General features: G+C 40.4%; 2 non-coding genes across 2 annotated transcripts; both read right to left on the minus strand.

Moving 5' to 3' along the window:
* Nucleotides 1-3308: 3308 nt before the first annotated feature.
* Nucleotides 3309-3416, minus strand: LOC130972670 (small nucleolar RNA R71). Its single transcript, XR_009083834.1, has one exon. It is a non-coding gene; the product is annotated as a small nucleolar RNA R71 (small nucleolar RNA).
* Nucleotides 3417-9902: 6486 nt separating this feature from the next.
* On the minus strand, nt 9903-10010 carry LOC130971287 (small nucleolar RNA R71). Its single transcript, XR_009082513.1, has one exon. It is a non-coding gene; the product is annotated as a small nucleolar RNA R71 (small nucleolar RNA).
* Nucleotides 10011-18488: the final 8478 nt, after the last annotated feature.

Raw genomic sequence — 18488 nt, forward strand, 5'->3', positions numbered from 1 at the left:
CCCGGAAGTGGATTTCTATGTCATTTACTCATCTTTGTACACCTTAGGCTACTAGTTTTCTATAAGTAGGACCTTTTACTATTGTATTTGACATCTTCTGATCTTTGGAACCTTTTCTTTAGATCTTTTGATCACTTTGGGAGGCTGGCCTGACGGCCATGCCTAGACCTTGTTCTTATGTATTTTCAACGGTGGAGTTTCTACACACCATAGATTAAGGTGTGGAGCTCTGCTGTACCTCGAGTATTAATGCAATTACTATTGTTCTTCTATTCAATTCCGCTTGTTCTTTGTCCAAGATATCACTTGTTCTTCAACTTGATGAATGTGATGATCCGTGACACTCATCATCATTCTCACCTATGAACAAGGTAACTGACAACCATTCTTGTTCTACAAGCATTCGAGGCCCTAGTGTTTATCTCTTGGATTTCTGATTGCACGATGCATGGTTGATCGCCTGACAAACGAGCCAGCCATTCCGTGAGATCTGAGTCTTCGTGGTATAGGCAAGAACTGGTGGCGGCATTCAAGAGAATCCGGAAGGTCTAACCTTGTCTGTGGTATTCTGAGTAGGATTCAATGATTGAATGACTGTGACGTGCTTCAAACTCCGAAAGGCGGGGCGTTAGTGACAGACGCAAAAGAATCACTGGATTCTATTCCGGCCTAACCGAGAACCGACAGATGATTAGCCATGCTGTGACAGAGCATCGGGACGTATTTTCACTGAGAGGATGGGAGGTAGCCACTGACAACGGTGAAACCCTACACAAGCTTGCCATGGAAAGGAGTAAGAAGGATTGGATGAAGGCAGTAGGAAAGTAGAGAGACGGAAGGGAAGGCATCTTCATACGCTTATCTGAAGCTCTCACCAATGATATGCATAAGTATCTCTATCTTTATCTTATTGCTTTATTCGTTTACCACTATACCCATTTGAGTCTGCCTGACTGAGATTTACAAGGTGACCATAGCTTGCTTCATACCACCAATCTCCGTGGGATCGACCCTTACTCGCGTAAGGTTTATTACTTGGACGACCCAGTGCACTTGCTGGTTAGTTGTGCGAAGTTGTGTTTATGCCATGGTATTGAGCACCAAGTCTTTGTAGCCATTACTAGGGATTGTTTTGAGTTGTAGTGATCACAATTTCGTGCACCATGTTTTTGGCGCCGTTGCCGGGGATTGTTCTTGTGTATGGACAACTGACGGTTCATCTTGTTGCTTAGATTAGGCATTTATTTTTTTCGAAATTCTTGAAGATGAATCCTAGAGTTTCATGATGATTTGTTGAAATCTGGCTGGCTGTAAAGCCATGTCCAATTTCATTGGACCGAGGTTTCAACTTATCATCACAAGAGCTTGTTGATCTTGCTTTTGGAACAGTGATCTGCTAAGGCTTGGCTGGCCTTTGGCCATGTCTAGTGTTTTGGACCGAAGCTTTCTTTGAAAGCTTGGCTGGCTGTGAAGCCATGTCTAATTCCTGGACCGGAGTCTTAGACTAGCATTGCACTGATTCCTGGAATTCTCATTAAGAATTTTGATATCTTTTTCCACTTAATTTTCGAAAATCACAAAAAAATTTCACAAAATCATAAAAACCAAAAATATTTGATGTTTCTTGCTTGAGTCTAGTGTCTCATCTTAAGTTTGGTGTCAATTGCATACATTCATTCATGTGTCTTAAGGATCTTCAAGTAATTCTTGATGATTTCTTACTCTGATCTTTGAATTCTTTTGACTTGAGAGTTTATGTGTCTCATATAGTGTCAATAGTATACAAACTGCTAAGTTTGGTGTCTTGCATGCATTGTTATTTGATTTTAGTTACACTTTGATTATTCTCTATTATTAAAAATCCAAAAATATTTTCAATTTGTGTCTTTTCAAGTCAATAATACAGAGAATTGAAGATTCAGAACATACTGCAGAGGAATTATACAGAAAAAGCTGGGCATTCAAAAATGCCCAGTGAAGAAGACAGACTGGCGTTTAAACGCCAGCCAGGGTACCTGGTTGGGCGTTTACCGCCCAAAAAGGGTGCATTTTGGGCGTTAAAGGCCAGAATGGATACCATTCTGGGCGTTTAACGCCAGGATGGCTAAAGGGGGAAGATTTTGTTTTCAAATCAATTTTTTTCAAGTTTTCAAAGTTTTTCAAAACCAAATCTTTTTCAAATCAAATCTTATCAATCAAATGTTTTCAAAATCAATTTCTTTCCTTTTTCAAAGATACTTACTAACAATTAATGATTTGATTGAACATCTCAAATTTGTTACCTTTTCTGTTGAGAAAGGTTTAATGTTTGAATCATATCTTTTCTTGTTAGGCAAGTCATTAATTTTTAAAATCATATCTTTTCAAATTGTTTTCAAATCATATATTTTCAAATCTTTTTTTTTCTCAATCACATTTTTTTCAAAATAAGTTTTCAATCAAATCTTTTTAACTTCTAATTTCAAATCCTTTTTCAAAAATCACTTGATTTCTTTTCCACTTTTATTTTTGAAAATCAATTAGTGTTTTTCAAAAATGTTTTCAAAATATTTTATTTAATTTTCGAAAAATTTTTTCCCTCCTTCTCACATCCTTCTATTTATGGAGTACCACTCCTTCTCAATGCACAATTCGAACCTTATCTAATTAAAGTTCGAATTCTTCATCTCCTTCTTCTTTCTATTTCTCTTTTCCTCTGACACCTCAAGGAATCTCTATACTGTGACATAGAGGATTCCACATTTTCTTGTTCTCTTCTCTTTCATATGAGCAGGAGCAGAGACAAAGGCATTCTTGTTGAAGCTGACCCTGAACCTGAAAGGACCTTGAAGAGAAAGCTAAGAGAAGCCAAAGCACAACTCTCTTTAGAGGACCTGACCGAATTCTTCAAAGAAGAAGAAGACATGGCAGCCGAAAACAACAATAATGCAAACAATGCAAGGAAGGTGCTGGGTGACTTTACTGCACCTACTCCCGACTTCTATGGGAGAAGCATCTCTATCCCTGCCATTGGAGCAAACAACTTTGAGCTTAAACCTCAATTAGTTTCTCTAATGCAACAGAATTGCAAGTTCCATGGACTTCCAATGGAAGATCCTCATCAGTTCTTAGCTGAATTCTTGCAAATCTGTGACACAGTCAAGACTAATGGGGTAGACCCTGAGGTCTATAGACTGATGCTATTCCCTTTTACTGTAAGAGACAGAGCTAGAATATGGTTGGACTCCCAACCTAAAGAAAGCCTGAACTCTTGGGAAAAGCTAGTCAATGCCTTCTTGGCAAAGTTCTTTCCACCACAAAGATGGAGTAAGCTTAGAGTGGAAGTCCAAACCTTCAGACAGAAGGATGGAGAATCCCTCTATGAAGCTTGGGAAAGATACAAACAATTGATCAGAAAATGTCCTTCTGACATGCTTTCTGAATGGAGCATCATAGGTATTTTCTATGATGGTCTCTCTGAACTATCTAAGATGTCCTTGGATAGCTCTGCTGGAGGATCTCTTCATCTGAAGAAGACGCCTACAGAAGCTCAAGAGCTCATTGAAATGGTTGCAAATAACCAATTCATGTACACTTCTGAGAGAAATCCTGTGAACAATGGGACAAGTCAGAAGAAGGAGTTCTTGAGATTGATACTCTGAACGCCATTTTGGCTCAGAATAAAATATTGACTCAACAAGTCAATTTGATTTCTCAAAGTCTGTCTGGAATGCAAAATGCACCAAGTTTCCTGAGAACCCTTCAATGGAAGAGGTGAATTACCTAGGAGAACCCTATGGTAACACCTATAATTCTTCATGGAGAAATCACCCAAATCTCTCATGGAAGAATCAAGAGAGACCTCAACAAGGTTTTAATAATAATGGTGGAAGAAACAGGTTTAACAATGGCAAACCTTTTCCATCATCTTCTTAGCAACAGACAGAGAATCCTAAGCAGAACCCCTCTGACTTAGCAACCATGGTCTCTGATCTAATTAAAACCACTCAAAGTTTCATGAATGAAACAAGGTCCTCCATTAGAAATTTGGAGGCACAAGTGGGACAGCTGAGCAAGAAAGTTACTGAACTCCCTCCAAGTACTCTCCCAAGCAACACAGAAGAAAATCCAAAAGGAGAGTGCAAAGCCATAAACATGGCCGAATTTAGAGAGGATGGAGAGGAAGTGGACGCCACTGAGGAAGGCTTCAATGGGCGTGCACTGACCTCCACTGAGTTCCCTACTAAGGAACCATGGAAATCTGAGACTCAAAATGAGACCATAGAGATTCCATTGGACTTACTTCTGCCTTTCATGAGCTCTGACGAGTATTCTTCCTCTGAAGAGGATGAGTATGTCACTGAAGAGCAAGTTGCTAAATACCTTGGAGCAATCATGAAGCTAAATGACAAGTTATTTGGAAATGAGACTTGGGAGGATGAACCTCCTTTGCTCACCAAAGAACTGGATGACTTGTCTAGGCAGAAATTACCTCAAAAGAGACAAGACCCTGGGAAGTTTTCCATACCTTATACCATAGGCACCATGACCTTCAAGAAGGCTCTGTGTGACTTAGGGTCAAGTGTAAACCTCATGCCTCTCTCAGTAATGGAGAAGCTAAGGATCTTTGAGGTACAAGCTGCAAAAATCTCACTAAAGATGGCAGACAACTCAAGAAAACAAGCTTATGGACTTGTAGAGAATGTTTTGGTTAAGATTGAAGACCATTACATCCCTACTGATTTCATAGTCCTAGAGACTGGGAAATGCATGGATGAAACCATCATCCTTGGCAGACCTTTCCTAGCCACAGCAAAGGCTGTGATTGATGTTGATAGAGGTGAACTGATCATTCAAGTGAATGGAGAATCCTTTGTGTTTAAGGCTCAAGGATATCCCTCTGTCACCATAGAGATGAAGCATGAAGAGCTTCTCTCAAATCAGAGTCAAGAAGAGCCCCCACAGTCAAACTCTAAGTTTGGTGTTGGGAGGCCACAACCAAACTCTAAGTTTGGTGTTGAACCCCCACATTCAAACTCTATGTTTGGTGTTGGGAGGTTTCAACATTGCTCTGAGTATCTGTGAGGCTCCATGAGAGCCCTCTGTCAAGCTACTGACATTAAAGAAGCGCTTGTTGGGAGGCAACCCAATGTTATATTTTACATATTTTCTTTTGTTATTTTATTTTATTTTGTAGGTTGATGATCATAAGAAGTCACAAAATTAATTGAAAAAGCAAAAACAGAATGAAAAACAGGAAGAAAAACAGCACACCCTGGAGGAAGATGCTGCTGGCGTTCAAACGCCAGTAAGCCTAGCAGTTGGGCGTTTAACGCCCAGTCTGGCACCATTCTGGGCGTTTAACGCCAGAAAGGGGCACCAGACTGGCGTTAAACGCCAGAAAAGGGCAAGAACCTGGCGTTAAACGCTAGGAATGGGCACCAGCCCGGCGTTTAACGCCAGCAATGGCACAAAACGTGAATTTTGATGCCATTTGGTGCAGGGATGACTTTTCCTTGACACCACAGGATCTGTGGACCCCACAGGACCCCACCACCACTCTCTCTCTTCTTCCCCATTCACCAATCACCTCACACCTCTTCCCCAAAAAACCCTTCACCTATCAAATCCCATCTTTCTCTTCACCACTCACATCCATCCTTCATAAAACCCCACCAACCTCACCCTTCAAATTCAAACCACTTTCCCTCCCAAACCCACCCATAATGGCCGACCCTCATCTCCCCTCTCTCCTATATAAACCCTTCTTAACCCCTTCATTTTCACACAACCTAAACAACACTTCTCCCCCTCTTTGGCCGAATACACCACCATCTCCCTCTTCCTCATTTCTTCTTCTTCTACTCTCTTCTTTCTTCTTTTGCTCGAGGACGAGCAAACATTTTAAGTTTGGTGTGGTAAAAGCGTTGCTTTTTCGTTTTTCCATAACCATTATGGCATCCAAGGCCGGAGAAACCTCTAGAAAGAGGAAAGGGAAAGCAAAAGCTTCCACCTCCGAGTCATGGGAGATGGATAGATTCATCTCAAGGGTGCATCAAGACCACTTCTATGAAGTTGTGGCCTTGAAGAAGGTGATCCCCGAGGTCCCCTTTTCACTCAAAAAGGGTGAATATCCGGAGATCCGCCATGAGATCCGAAGAAGAGGTTGGGAAGTGCTTACCAACCCCATTCAACAAGTCGGAATCTTGATGGTTCAAGAATTCTATGCCAATGCATGGATCACCAAGAACCATGATCAAAGTATGAACCCAGATCCAAAGAATTATCTCACAATGGTTCGGGGGAAATACTTGGATTTTAGTCCGGAAAGTGTGAGGGTGGCGTTCAACTTGCCTATGATGCAAGGAGATGAACATCCTTACACAAGAAGGGTCAACTTTGATCAAAAGGTTAGACCAAGTCCTCACAGTCATATGTGAAGAGGGCGCACAATGGAAGAGAGATTCAAGAGGGAAGCCGGTTCAATTGAGAAGGCATGACCTCAAACCCGTGGCTAGAGGATGGTTGGAGTTTATCCAACGCTCAATCATTCCCACTAGCAACCGGTCCGAAGTTACTTTAGACCGGGCCATCATGATCCATAGCATCATAATTGGAGAAGAAGTGGAAGTTCATGAGGTCATAGCCCAAGAACTCTACAAGGTGGCGGATAAGTCCTCCACCTTAGCAAGGTTAGCCTTTCCTCACCTCATTTGTCACCTCTGTTATTCAGTTGGAGTTGACATAGAGGGAGACATCACCATTGATGAGGATAAGCCCATTACCAAGAAAAGGATGGAGCACACGAGAGACCTCTCTCATCATGAGATCCCTGAGATGCCTCAAGGGATGCACTTTCCTCCACAAAACTAGTGGGAGCAACTAAACACCTCCCTAGGAGAATTGAGTTCCAACATGGGACAACTAAGGGTGGAGCACCAAGAACACTCCATTCTCCTCCATGAAATAAGAGAAGATCAAAGAATCATGAGAGAGGAGCAACAAAGGCAAGGAAGAGACATTGAGGAGCTCAAGCACTCCATAGGACCTTCAAGAGGAAGGAAGAGCCGCCATCACTAAGGTGGACCCGTTCCTTGATTTCCTTGTTCTTTATTCTTCTGTTTTTCGAATTTTAGTGCTTATGTTTATCCATGTTTGTGTCACATGATCATTAATGTCTTAGTGTTTATGCCTTAAAGTTATGAATGTCCTATGAATCCATCACCTTTCTTAAATAAAAACGTGCTTAATTGAAAAGGAAAAGAATTGCATGAATTTTGAATTTTATAACAGTCTAATTATTTTGATTTGGTGGCAACACTTTTGTTCTCTGAATGTATGCTTGAACAGTGCATATGTCTTTTGAATTTGTGGTTCATGAATGTTGGCTCTTTAAAGAATGATGAAAAAGGAGACATGTTACTGAGGATCTGAAAAATCATAAAAATGATTCTTGAAGCAAGAAAAAGCAGTGAATACAAAAAAAAAAGAGAAAACGAAAAAAAAAGGGAAAAGAGAAAGAAAAAGAAAGAAATAAAGTTGTGATCCAAGGTAATAAGAGTGTGCTTAAGAACCCTGGACACCTCTAATTGGGGACTTTAGCAAAGCTGAGTCACAATCTGAAAAGGTTCACCCAATTATGTGTCTGTGGCATGTATGTATCCGGTGGTAATACTGGAAGACAGAATGCTTTGGGCCACAGCCAAGACTCAATAAAGTAGCTGTGTTCAAGAATCATCATACTTAACTAGGAGAATCAATAACACTATCTGGATTCTGAGTTCCTAAAGAAGCCAATCATTCTGAGTTCCAAAGGATAAAGTGAGATGCCAAAACTATTCAGAGGCAAAAAGCTAAAAGCCCCGCTCATCTAATTAATACTGATCTTCATAGATGTTTTTGGAGTTCATTGCATATTCTCTTCTTTTTATCTTATTTGATCTTTAGTTGCTTGGGGACAAGCAACAATTTAAGTTTGGTGTTGTGATGAGCGGATAATTTGTACACTTTTTGGCATTGTTTTTAGTATGTTTTTAGTATCTTTTAGTTAGTTTTTATTATATTTTTATTAGTTTTTAGTTAAAATTCACTTTTCTGGACTTTACTATGAGTTTGTGTGATTTTCTGTGATTTCAGGTATTTTCTGGCTGAAATTGAGGGATCTGAGCAAAAATCTGATCCAGAGACTCAAAAGGACTGCAGATGCTGTTGGATTCTGACCTCCCTGCACTCGAAGTGGATTTTCTGGAGCTACAGAAGCCTATATGGCGCGCTCTCAACGGCGTTGGAAAGTAGACATCCTGGGCTTTCCAGCAATATATGATAGTCCATACTTTGCCCAAGATTTGATGGCCCAAACCGGCGTTCAAAGTCACCTCAAGAAATTCCAGCGTTAAACGCCGGAACTGGCACCTAGATGGGAGTTAAACGCCCAAACTGGCACCAAAGCTGGCGTTTAACTCCAAGGAGAGTCTCTACACGAAAATGCTTCATTGCTCAGCCCAAGCACACACCAAGTGGGCCCGGAAGTGGATTTCTATGTCATTTACTCATCTTTGTACACCTTAGGCTACTAGTTTTCTATAAGTAGGACCTTTTACTATTGTATTTGACATCTTCTGACTTTGGAACCTTTTCTTTAGATCTTTTGATCACTTTGGGAGGCTGGCCTCACGGCCATGCCTAGACCTTGTTCTTATGTATTTTCAACGGTGGAGTTTCTACACACCATAGATTAAGGTGTGGAGCTCTGCTGTACCTCGAGTATTAATGCAATTACTATTGTTCTTCTATTCAATTCCGCTTGTTCTTTGTCAAAGATATCACTTGTTCTTCAACTTGATGAATGTTATGATCCATGACACTCATCATCATTCTCACCTATGAACAAGGTGACTGACAACCATTCTTGTTCTACAAGCATTCGAGGCCCTAGTGTTTATCTCTTGGATTTCTGATTGCACGATGCATGGTTGATCGCCTGACAACCGAGTGCTCGCCTGACAAACGAGCCAGCCATTCCGTGAGATCTGAGTCTTCATGGTATAGGCAAGAACTGATGGCGGCATTCAAGAGAATCCGGAAGGTCTAACCTTGTCTGTGGTATTCTGAGTAGGATTCAATGATTGAATGACTGTGACGTGCTTCAAACTCCGAAAGGCGGGGCGTTAGTGACAGACGCAAAAGAATCACTGGATTCTATTCCGGACTAACCGAGAACCGACAGATGATTAGCCATGCTGTGACAGAGCATCGGGACGTATTTTCACTGAGAGAATGGGAGGTAGCCACTGACAACGGTGAAACCCTACACAAGCTTGCCATGGAAAGGAGTAAGAAGGATTGGATGAAGGCAGTAGGAAAGCAGAGAGACGGAAGGGAAGGCATCTTCATACGCTTATCTGAAGCTCTCTCACCAATGATATGCATAAGTATCTCTATCTTTATCTTATTGCTTTATTCGTTTACCACTATACCCATTTGAGTCTGCCTAACTGAGATTTACAAGGTGACCATAGCTTGCTTCATACCACCAATCTCCGTGGGATCGACCCTTACTCGCGTAAGGTTTATTACTTGGACGACCCAGTGCACTTGCTGGTTAGTTGTGCGAAGTTGTGTTTATGCCATGGTATTGAGCACCAAGTCTTTGGAGCCATTACTAGGGATTGTTTTGAGTTGTAGTGATCACAATTTCGTGCACCAAAGATCCTCATCAGTTTTTAGCTGAATTCTTGCAAATCTGTGACACTGTCAAGACCAATGGGGTTGACCCTAAGGTCTACAGACTTATGCTATTCCCTTTTGCTGTAAGAGACAGAGCTAGGATCTGGTTGGACTCACAACCTAAAAAAAGCCTGAACTCTTGGGAAAAGCTAGTCAATGCCTTCTTGGCAAAGTTCTTTCCACCTCAAAAATTGAGTAAGCTTAGAGTGGAAGTCCAAACCTTCAGACAGAAAGAAGGTGAATCCCTCTATGAAGCTTGGGAAAGATACAAACAATTGATCAGAAAGAGTCCTTCTCACATGCTTTCTAAATGGAGCATCATAGGTATCTTCTATGATGGTCTGTCTGAACTGTCCAAGATGTCATTGGACAGCTCTGCTGGAGGATCTTTTCATCTGAAGAAGACGCCTGCAGAAGCTCAAGAACTCATTGAAATGGTTGCAAATAACCAATTCATGTACACTTCTGAAAGGAATCCTGTGAACAATGGGATGAATCAGAAGAAAGGAGTTCTTTAGATTGATACTCTGAATGCTATATTGGCTCAGAACAAAATATTGACTCAGCAAGTCAATATGATTTCTCAAAGTCTGTCTGGAATGCAAGCTGCACCAGGCAGTACTAAGGACGCTTCATCTGAAGAAGAAGCTTATGATCCTGAGAACCCATCAATGGAAGAGGTGAATTATATGGGAGAACCCTATGGAAACACCTATAATCCTTCATGGAGAAATCATCCAAATCTCTCATGGAAGGATCAACAGAGACCACAACAAGGTTTCAACAACAATAATGGTGGAAGAAACAGGTTTAGCAATGGCAAGCCTTTTTCATCATCTTCTCAGCAATAGACAGAGAATTCTAAGTAGAGCCACTCTGACTTAGCAACCATGGTCTCTGATCTAATCAAAACCACTCAAAGTTTCATGACTGAAACAAGGTCCTCCATTAGAAACTTGGAGGCACAAGTGGGACAGCTGAGTAAGAAAGTTACTAAACTCTCTCCTAGTACTTTTCCAAGCAATACGGAAGAGAATCCAAAAGGAGAGTGTAAGGCCATCAACGTGGCCGAATTTGGAGAGGAGGAAGAGGCAGTGATCGCCATTGAGGAAGACCTTAATGGACGTCCACTGGCCTCCAATGAGTTCCATAATGAGGAACCATGGAAATCTGAGTCTCACACTGAGACCATAGAGATCCCATTGGATTTACTTCTGCCATTCATGAGCTCTGATGAGTATTCTTCCTCTGAAGAGGACGAAGATGTCACTGAAGAGCAAGTTGCTAAGTACCTTGGAGCAATCATGAAGCTAAATGACAAGTTATTTGGTAATGAGACTTGGGAGGATGAACCCCCTTTGCTCACCAAAGAACTGGATGACTTGACTAGGCAGAGATTACCTCAAAAGAGACAGGACCCTGGGAAGTTCTCAATATCTTGTACATTAGGCACCATGACCTTCGAGAAGGCTCTGTGTGACCTAGGGTCAAGCATAAACCTCATGCCTCTCTCTATAATGGAGAAGCTAGGGATCTTTGAGGTACAAGCTGCAAGAATTTCAGTAGAGATGGCAGACAATTCAAGAAAATAAGCTTATGGACTTGTAGAGGATGTTCTGGTAAAGGTTGAAGACCATTACATCCCTGCTGATTTCATAGTCCTAGAGACTGGGAAGTGCATGGATGAATCCATCATCTTTGGCAGACCCTTCCTAGCCACAGCAAAGGTTGTAATTGATGTTGACAGAGGAGAATTGATCATTCAAGTGAATGAAGAATCCTTTGTGTTTAAGGCTCAAGGATATCCCTCTTTAACCATGGAGAGGAAGCATGAAGAGCTTCTCTCAAAACAGAGTCAAACAGAGCCCCCACAGTCAAACTCTAAGTTTGGTGTTGGGAGGCCACAACCAAATTCTAAGTTTGGTGTTGAACCCCCACATTCAAACTCTAAGTTTGGTATTGGGAGGTTCCAACATTGCTCTGAACATCTGTGAGGCTCCATGAGAGCCCACTGTCAAGCTACTGACATTAAAGAAGCGCTTGTTGGAAGGCAACCCAATGTTATATTTATATATTTTCCATTGTTATTTTATGTTTTCTATAGATTGATGATCATGTGAAGTCACAAAAACAATTAAAAAAGCAAAAACAGAATGAAAAATAGAAAGAAAAACAGCACACCCTGGAGGAAAAGCTTGCTGGCGTTTAAACGCCAGTAAGGGCAGCAAATGAGCGTTTAACGCCCAGTCTGGCACCATTATGGGCGTTTAACGCCAGAAAGGGGCACCAGACTGGCGTTTAATGCCAGAAAAGGGTAGCAGCCCGGCGTTTAATTCCAGGATTGGCAGAAAGGGCATTTTGCACGCCACTTGGTGCAGGGATGAGCTATCCTTAACACCTCAGGATCTGTGGACCTCACAGGATCCCCACCTACCCCACTACTTTCTCTCTTCTTCACCCATTCACCAATTACCTCAATACCTCTTCCCCAAAAAACCCCTCACCTATCAAATCCCACCATTCTCTTCACCACTCACATCCATCCTTCATAAAACCCCACCTACCCCACCATCCAAATTCAAACCACTTTTCCTCCCAAACCTACCCATAATGGCCTAACCCTACCCCTCTCTCCACCCTTATATAAACCCTTCTTTACTCCTTCATTTTCACACAACCTAAACACTACTTCTCCCCCTCAGCCGAACCATAAAAGCCCCCTCTATCTCCTCTATTTTTTCTTCTTCTACTATTTTCTTTCCTCTTTTGCTCGAGGACGAGCAAACCTTCTAAGGTTGGTGTGGTAAAAGCGTTGCTTTTTGTTTTTCCATAACCATTTATGGCACCTAAGGCCGGAGAAACCTCTAGAAAGAGGAAAGGGAAGGCAAAAGCTTCCACCTCCGAGTCATGGGAGATGGAGAGATTCATCTTAAGGGTGCATCAAGACCACTTCTATGAAGTTGTGGCCATGAAGAAGGTGATCCCCGAGGTCCCTTTCAAACTCAAAAAGAGTGAATATTCGGAGATCCGACATGAGATCCGAAGAAGAGGTTGGGAAGTTCTTACCAACCCCATTCAACAAGTCGGAATCTTAATGGTTCAAGAGTTCTATGCCAATGCATGGATCACCAAGAACCATGATCAAAGTGTGAACCCGGACCCAAAGAATTGGCTTACAATGGTTCGGGAGAAATGCTTAGATTTTAGTCCGGAAAATGTAAGGTTGGCATTCAACTTTGCCCATGATGCAAGGAGATGAACACCCCTACACTAGAAGGGTCAATTTTGATCAAAAGTTGGACCAAGTCCTCATAGACATTTGTGAAGAGGGCGCTCAATAGAAGAGAGATTCAAGAGGGAAGCTGGTTCAACTGAGAAGGCATGACCTCAAGCCTGTGGCTAGAGGAAGGTTGGAGTTTATCCAACGCTCAATCATTCCCACTAGCAACCGGTCCGAAGCTACTATAGACCGGGCTATCATGATTCATAGCATCATGATTGGAGAGGAAGTAGAAGTTCATGAGGTTATATCCCAAGAACTTTATAAGGTGGCGGGCAAGTCCTCTACCTTGGCAAGGTTAGCCTTCCCTTATCTCATTTGTCACCTCTGTAATTCAGTTGGAATTAACATAGAGGGAGACATCCTCATTGATGAAGACAAGCCCATCACTAAGAAGAGGATGGAGCAAACAAGAGATCCCACTCATGGACATGAGGAAATTCCTCATCATGAAATCCCTGAGATGCCTTAAGGGATGCACTTTCCTCCACAAAACTATTGGGAGCAAATCAACACCTCCCTAGGAGAATTGAGTTCCAACATGGGACAACTAAGGGTGGAGCACCAAGAACATTCCATCCTCCTCCATGAAATTAGAGAAGATCAAAGAATCATGAGAGAGGATCAACAAAGGCAAGGAAGAGACATTGAGGAGCTCAAGCACTCCATAAGATCTTCAAGAGGAAGAACAAGTCGCCATCACTAAGGTGGACCCGTTCTTTAATCTCTTTGTTCTTTATTCTTCTGTTTTTTGAAAATTATGCTTTATGTTTTATTTATGTTTGTGTCTTATGATCATTAGTGTCTTAGTGTCTATGCCTTAAAGTTATGAATGTCCTATGAATCCATCACCTTTCTTAAATGAAAAATGTTCTTAATTGAAAAAGAGAAGAATTGCATGAATTTCAAATTTTGTAACAGATTAATTATTTTGATGTGGCGGCAATACTTTTGATTTCTGAATGTATGCTTGAACAGTGTATATGTCTTTTGAATTTGTTGTTCATGAATGTTAAAATTGCTGGCTCTTGAAAGAATGATGAAAAAGGAGACATGTTACTGAGGATCTGAAAAATCATAAAAATGATTCTTGAAGCAAGAAAAAGCAGTGAATTCAAAAAAAAAAAAAAAGAAAAGTGCAAGCAGAAAAAGCCAATAGCCCTTTAAACCAAAAGGCAAGGATAATAAAAAGGATCCAAGGCTTTCAGCATCAGTGGATAGGAGGGCCTAAAGGAATAACATGCTGTCTAAGCGGCTAAACCAAGCTGTCCCTAACCATGTGCTTGTGGCGTGAAGGTGTCAAGTGAAAACTTGAGACTGAGCAGTTAAAGTCGTGATCCAAAGAAAAAAGAGTGTGCTTAAGAACCCTGGACACCTCTAATTGGGGACTCTAGCAAAGCTGAGTCACAATCTGAAAAGGTTCACCCAGTTATGTGTCTGTGGCATGGATGTATCCGGTGGTAATACTGGAAAACATAGTGCTTTGGGCCACGACCAAGACTCATAAAGTAGCTGTGTTCAAGAATCATCATACTTAACTAGGAGAATCAATAACACAATCCGGATTCTGAGTTCCTATAGAAGCCAATCATTCTGAACTTCAAAGGATAAAGTGAGATGCCAAAACTGTTTAGAGGCAAAAAGCTAAACGCCCCGCTCATCTAATTAATACTGATCTTCGTAGATGCTTTTGGAATTCATTGTATATTCTCTTCCTTTTATCCTATTTATTTTTAGTTGCCTGGGGACAAGCAACAATTTAAGTTTGGTGTTGTGATGAGCGGATAATTTATATGCTTTTTGGCATTGTTTTTGGTATGCTTTTAGTATGTTTTAGTTAGTTTTTATTATATTTTTATTAGTTTTTATTTAAAATTCACTTTTTTGGACTTTACTATGAGTTTGTGTGTTTTTCTGTGATTTCAGGTATTTTCTGGCTGAAATTGAGGGACCTGAGCAAAAATCTAATTCAAAGGCTGAAAAGGGCTGCAGATGCTGTTGGATTCTGACCTCCCTGCACTCGAAGTGGATTTTCTGCAGCTACAGAAGCCCAATTGGCGCGCTCTCAATTGCGCTGGAAAGTAGACATCCAGGGCTTTGCCTGAGATTTGCAGGCCCAAACAGGCGTTCCAAGTCAGCTTCAGAATTCCCGGCGTTAAACGCCAGAACTGGCACAAAAGTGGGAGTTAAACGCCCAAACTGGCACAAAAGCTGGCGTTTAACTCCAAGAAAAGTCTCTACACATGGAAGCTTCAATGCTCAGCCCAAGCACACACCAAGTGGGCCCAGAAGTGGATTTTTATGTCATTTACTCATTTCTGTAAACCCTAGGCTACTAGTTCTCTATAAATAGGACCTTTTGCTATTGTATTTGAGGGGAATCTTTCAATCTTCGGATCATCTTTTGATCATGTTTTTATGATTGAACCCTCTTTGGGAGGCTGGCCATTCGGCCATGCCTAGACCTTATTCTTATGTATTTTCAACGGTAGAGTTTCTACACACCATAGATTAAGGTGTGGAGCTCTGCTGTACCTCGAGTATTAATGCAATTACTATTGTTCTTCTATTCAATTCAGCTTATTCTTGTTCTAAGATATCACTTGTTCCTCAACTTGATGAATGTGATGATCTGTGACACTCATCATCATTCTCACCTATGAACGTGCGCCTGACAACCACCTCCATTCTACCTTAGATTGAGTGGATATCTCTTGGATTCCTTAATCAGAATCTTCGTGGTATAAGCTAGAATCCATTGGCGGCCATTCTTGAGAATCCGGAAGGTCTAAACCTTGTCTGTGGTACTCTGAGTAGTATTCAGGGATTGAATGACTGTGACGAGCTTCAAACTCGCGATTGTGGGGCGTTAGTGACAAACACAAAAGAATCACTGGATTCTATTCCGACATGATCGAGAACCGACAGATGAATAGCCGTGCTGTGACAGAGCGCGTTGAACATTTTCACTGAGAGGACGGGACTGTAGCCATTGACAACGGTGATGCCCAACATACAGCTTGCCATGGAAAGGAGTAAGAAGGATTGGATGAAGACAGTAGGAAAGCAAAGAGACGGAAGGGACAAAGCATCTCCATACGCTTATCTGAAATTCTCACCAATGAATTACATAAGTATCTCTATCTTTATTTTATGTTTTATTTATCTTTTAATCATTAATCCTCCATAACCATTTGAATCCGCCTTACTGAGATTTACAAGATGACCATAGCTTGCTTCATACCAACAATCTCCGTGGGATCGACCCTTACTTGCGTAAGGTTTATTACTTGGACGACCCAGTGCACTTGCTGGTTAGTTGTGCGAAGTTGTGATAAAGAGTTGAGATTGCAATTGAGCGTACCATGTTGATGGCGCCATTGATGATCACAATTTCGTGCACCAGTATGAATAGTTAGCATATCCCAAGTATAGACAATACCTAACCTTAGTTCACTAATTTCTGTCTATTTTTCTGTTATTAAAACAATACAGTCTTTTCTTTGGTTTTTATCTTTTCTTTAACTTTTTATCTTTCCTTTATCTTTGCCTCACTAACATGTTATTACCACTCCCTAAGTGTTTTATGAAGGTAATTATGAGATTCTGCACTTAAAGTTGTCTTTTAAAAGCTTTTACAGAAAATTGCCTTTTTCGCATTATTTTATTATTTTTAATTAAATATTATTATTTAATATTTTATTATTATTTATTATTTTATCATTAAATTTTATAAAATTACCCCCATTTTAAGTTTTAAGCTTTAATATTTACTTTTTAACACCCGTAACTTTTAATATTTCTACTTTAACCACCCTAACTTTCAGAAATTACCAAATAACCCCCCAAAAACAAAAAAAATGTACTTTCTTGCCCTTTAAAAGATCTAATGCCTGTTCTTCAATGTTCTTCATCGCACTCAAAGTGTTCTTCGTGTTCTTTGTAAATTCTTCAGATTTTTTCTCTATTTTTACCCGTTTTTCAATCTTTTCAAGAACCGATTTTTACCAAAATTCATATAATTAGCAGCCACAAATACCTAAATTTTCTACTTGATTTTAACACAAATTAAACCCCAATTTAAGGGTTAGGGTTTTGTTTTCCAGCAGCCACAAGAACACAAGTTCATAGCTTGAATTTCATCAAATTTCATCAAAATTTCACCAAATTTTCAACAAGAATTACTCATATAAACAATCAATTTCAAGCACAGCCAAACCATATCATAATCACACAACTCAGACATAATCAATCAAGATTAAATTTGTCAAATCCTACCTAGTTTTGCTGCTCCAAATTTGGTTATGTCTTTAGGTGGTCCTTATGCATTTTTTCCTCCGAAATCACATCAAGAACAACTTTAAATCCACAAACCCTCAACTGACCAAATCTCTCTTAGCATGTTAGGAAGGGATATCACACCTTCGAATTTCTGGAAATTAACATTTCTTGGCCCTCAAGTCAAGTTAAGCATGATTCCTAAGGAAGAACATCAAGAAAACACATGGTTAAGCATGTTTCCTTGAAACCGAAGCAAAAGGGAGAAGGTGCAGCCAACTCACCTTGATTTCAGCCTTGATAAGTCATATGATCATGTAAAAAAAGAAGAGAGGATCATTTTGGTCGGATTGGAATTTTGATTTGAGTTTTAGTTCAGCAGAAATTAAGCTTTGAAGATTTGGAACTAAGAACTTTTCTCTCCTTTTTCTCTTGATGATTTTCGGCCACAATGAGCAAATGAAGCAGCCTTTGGGGTTTTGGGGGTGTAGGGTGAGTTGTGACTGGTTGGCTTGGATGTGGGTTAAAATAATATTAAAATATCTCAAGTGTATAACTACTAAAACTATATGTATCGGAACACTTGTAAAAACATCTCTAAAAATTCTTTTCTGAGCTACTAGCATAAATAAAACTAGTAACATATGTATTATGAGAATACAACATGTATGATAAGGCCTTAGCATTGCTAAAGTCATCAGAGAGTGCTGGTGCTAAGCTGCACTAGTAAACTGTGAACCCGGTTAAATCGATTTCCTGTTTTTAACTAAAACAGACTAGGTAACCTTATAATATCATTCAAGCAGCTTCTAATACTAATATAATGATAATATTATACCATTATCTCTCTTCTCTCATGAATCGAGTCCGGTTCGTCAAACTGAGTCTATTTACGAAAATCAGAATCAAAACTCCCAACTGATATGGTTCAAAAACTAGGTTCATCGTGATTGTGTTGTCGAGCTTGTCTCAAAAGAAGTTCTTGCTTAGTGATGATGTAATGACAATAAGGATTGAGAGGCTTGATGATACAACAGAAGTGTTCCCTTTACTGGTCTTCCAAAGAAATCCGTGTCTTCAGAAAAGATCCCGCGTACTAGAAAATCGGGGTTGTTACACATACAAAGTATTCACAACATTGCCTTCAAAGCACTCTAAATCTTTTGAATTACATGTTTTGGCTACCATGTGATTTAAAATCTTTAACTATGACTAGGCAATTTCT

This window comes from Arachis stenosperma, chromosome 3 (genome assembly GCF_014773155.1).
Source record: "Arachis stenosperma cultivar V10309 chromosome 3, arast.V10309.gnm1.PFL2, whole genome shotgun sequence".
Taxonomy (NCBI): Eukaryota; Viridiplantae; Streptophyta; class Magnoliopsida; order Fabales; family Fabaceae; genus Arachis; species Arachis stenosperma.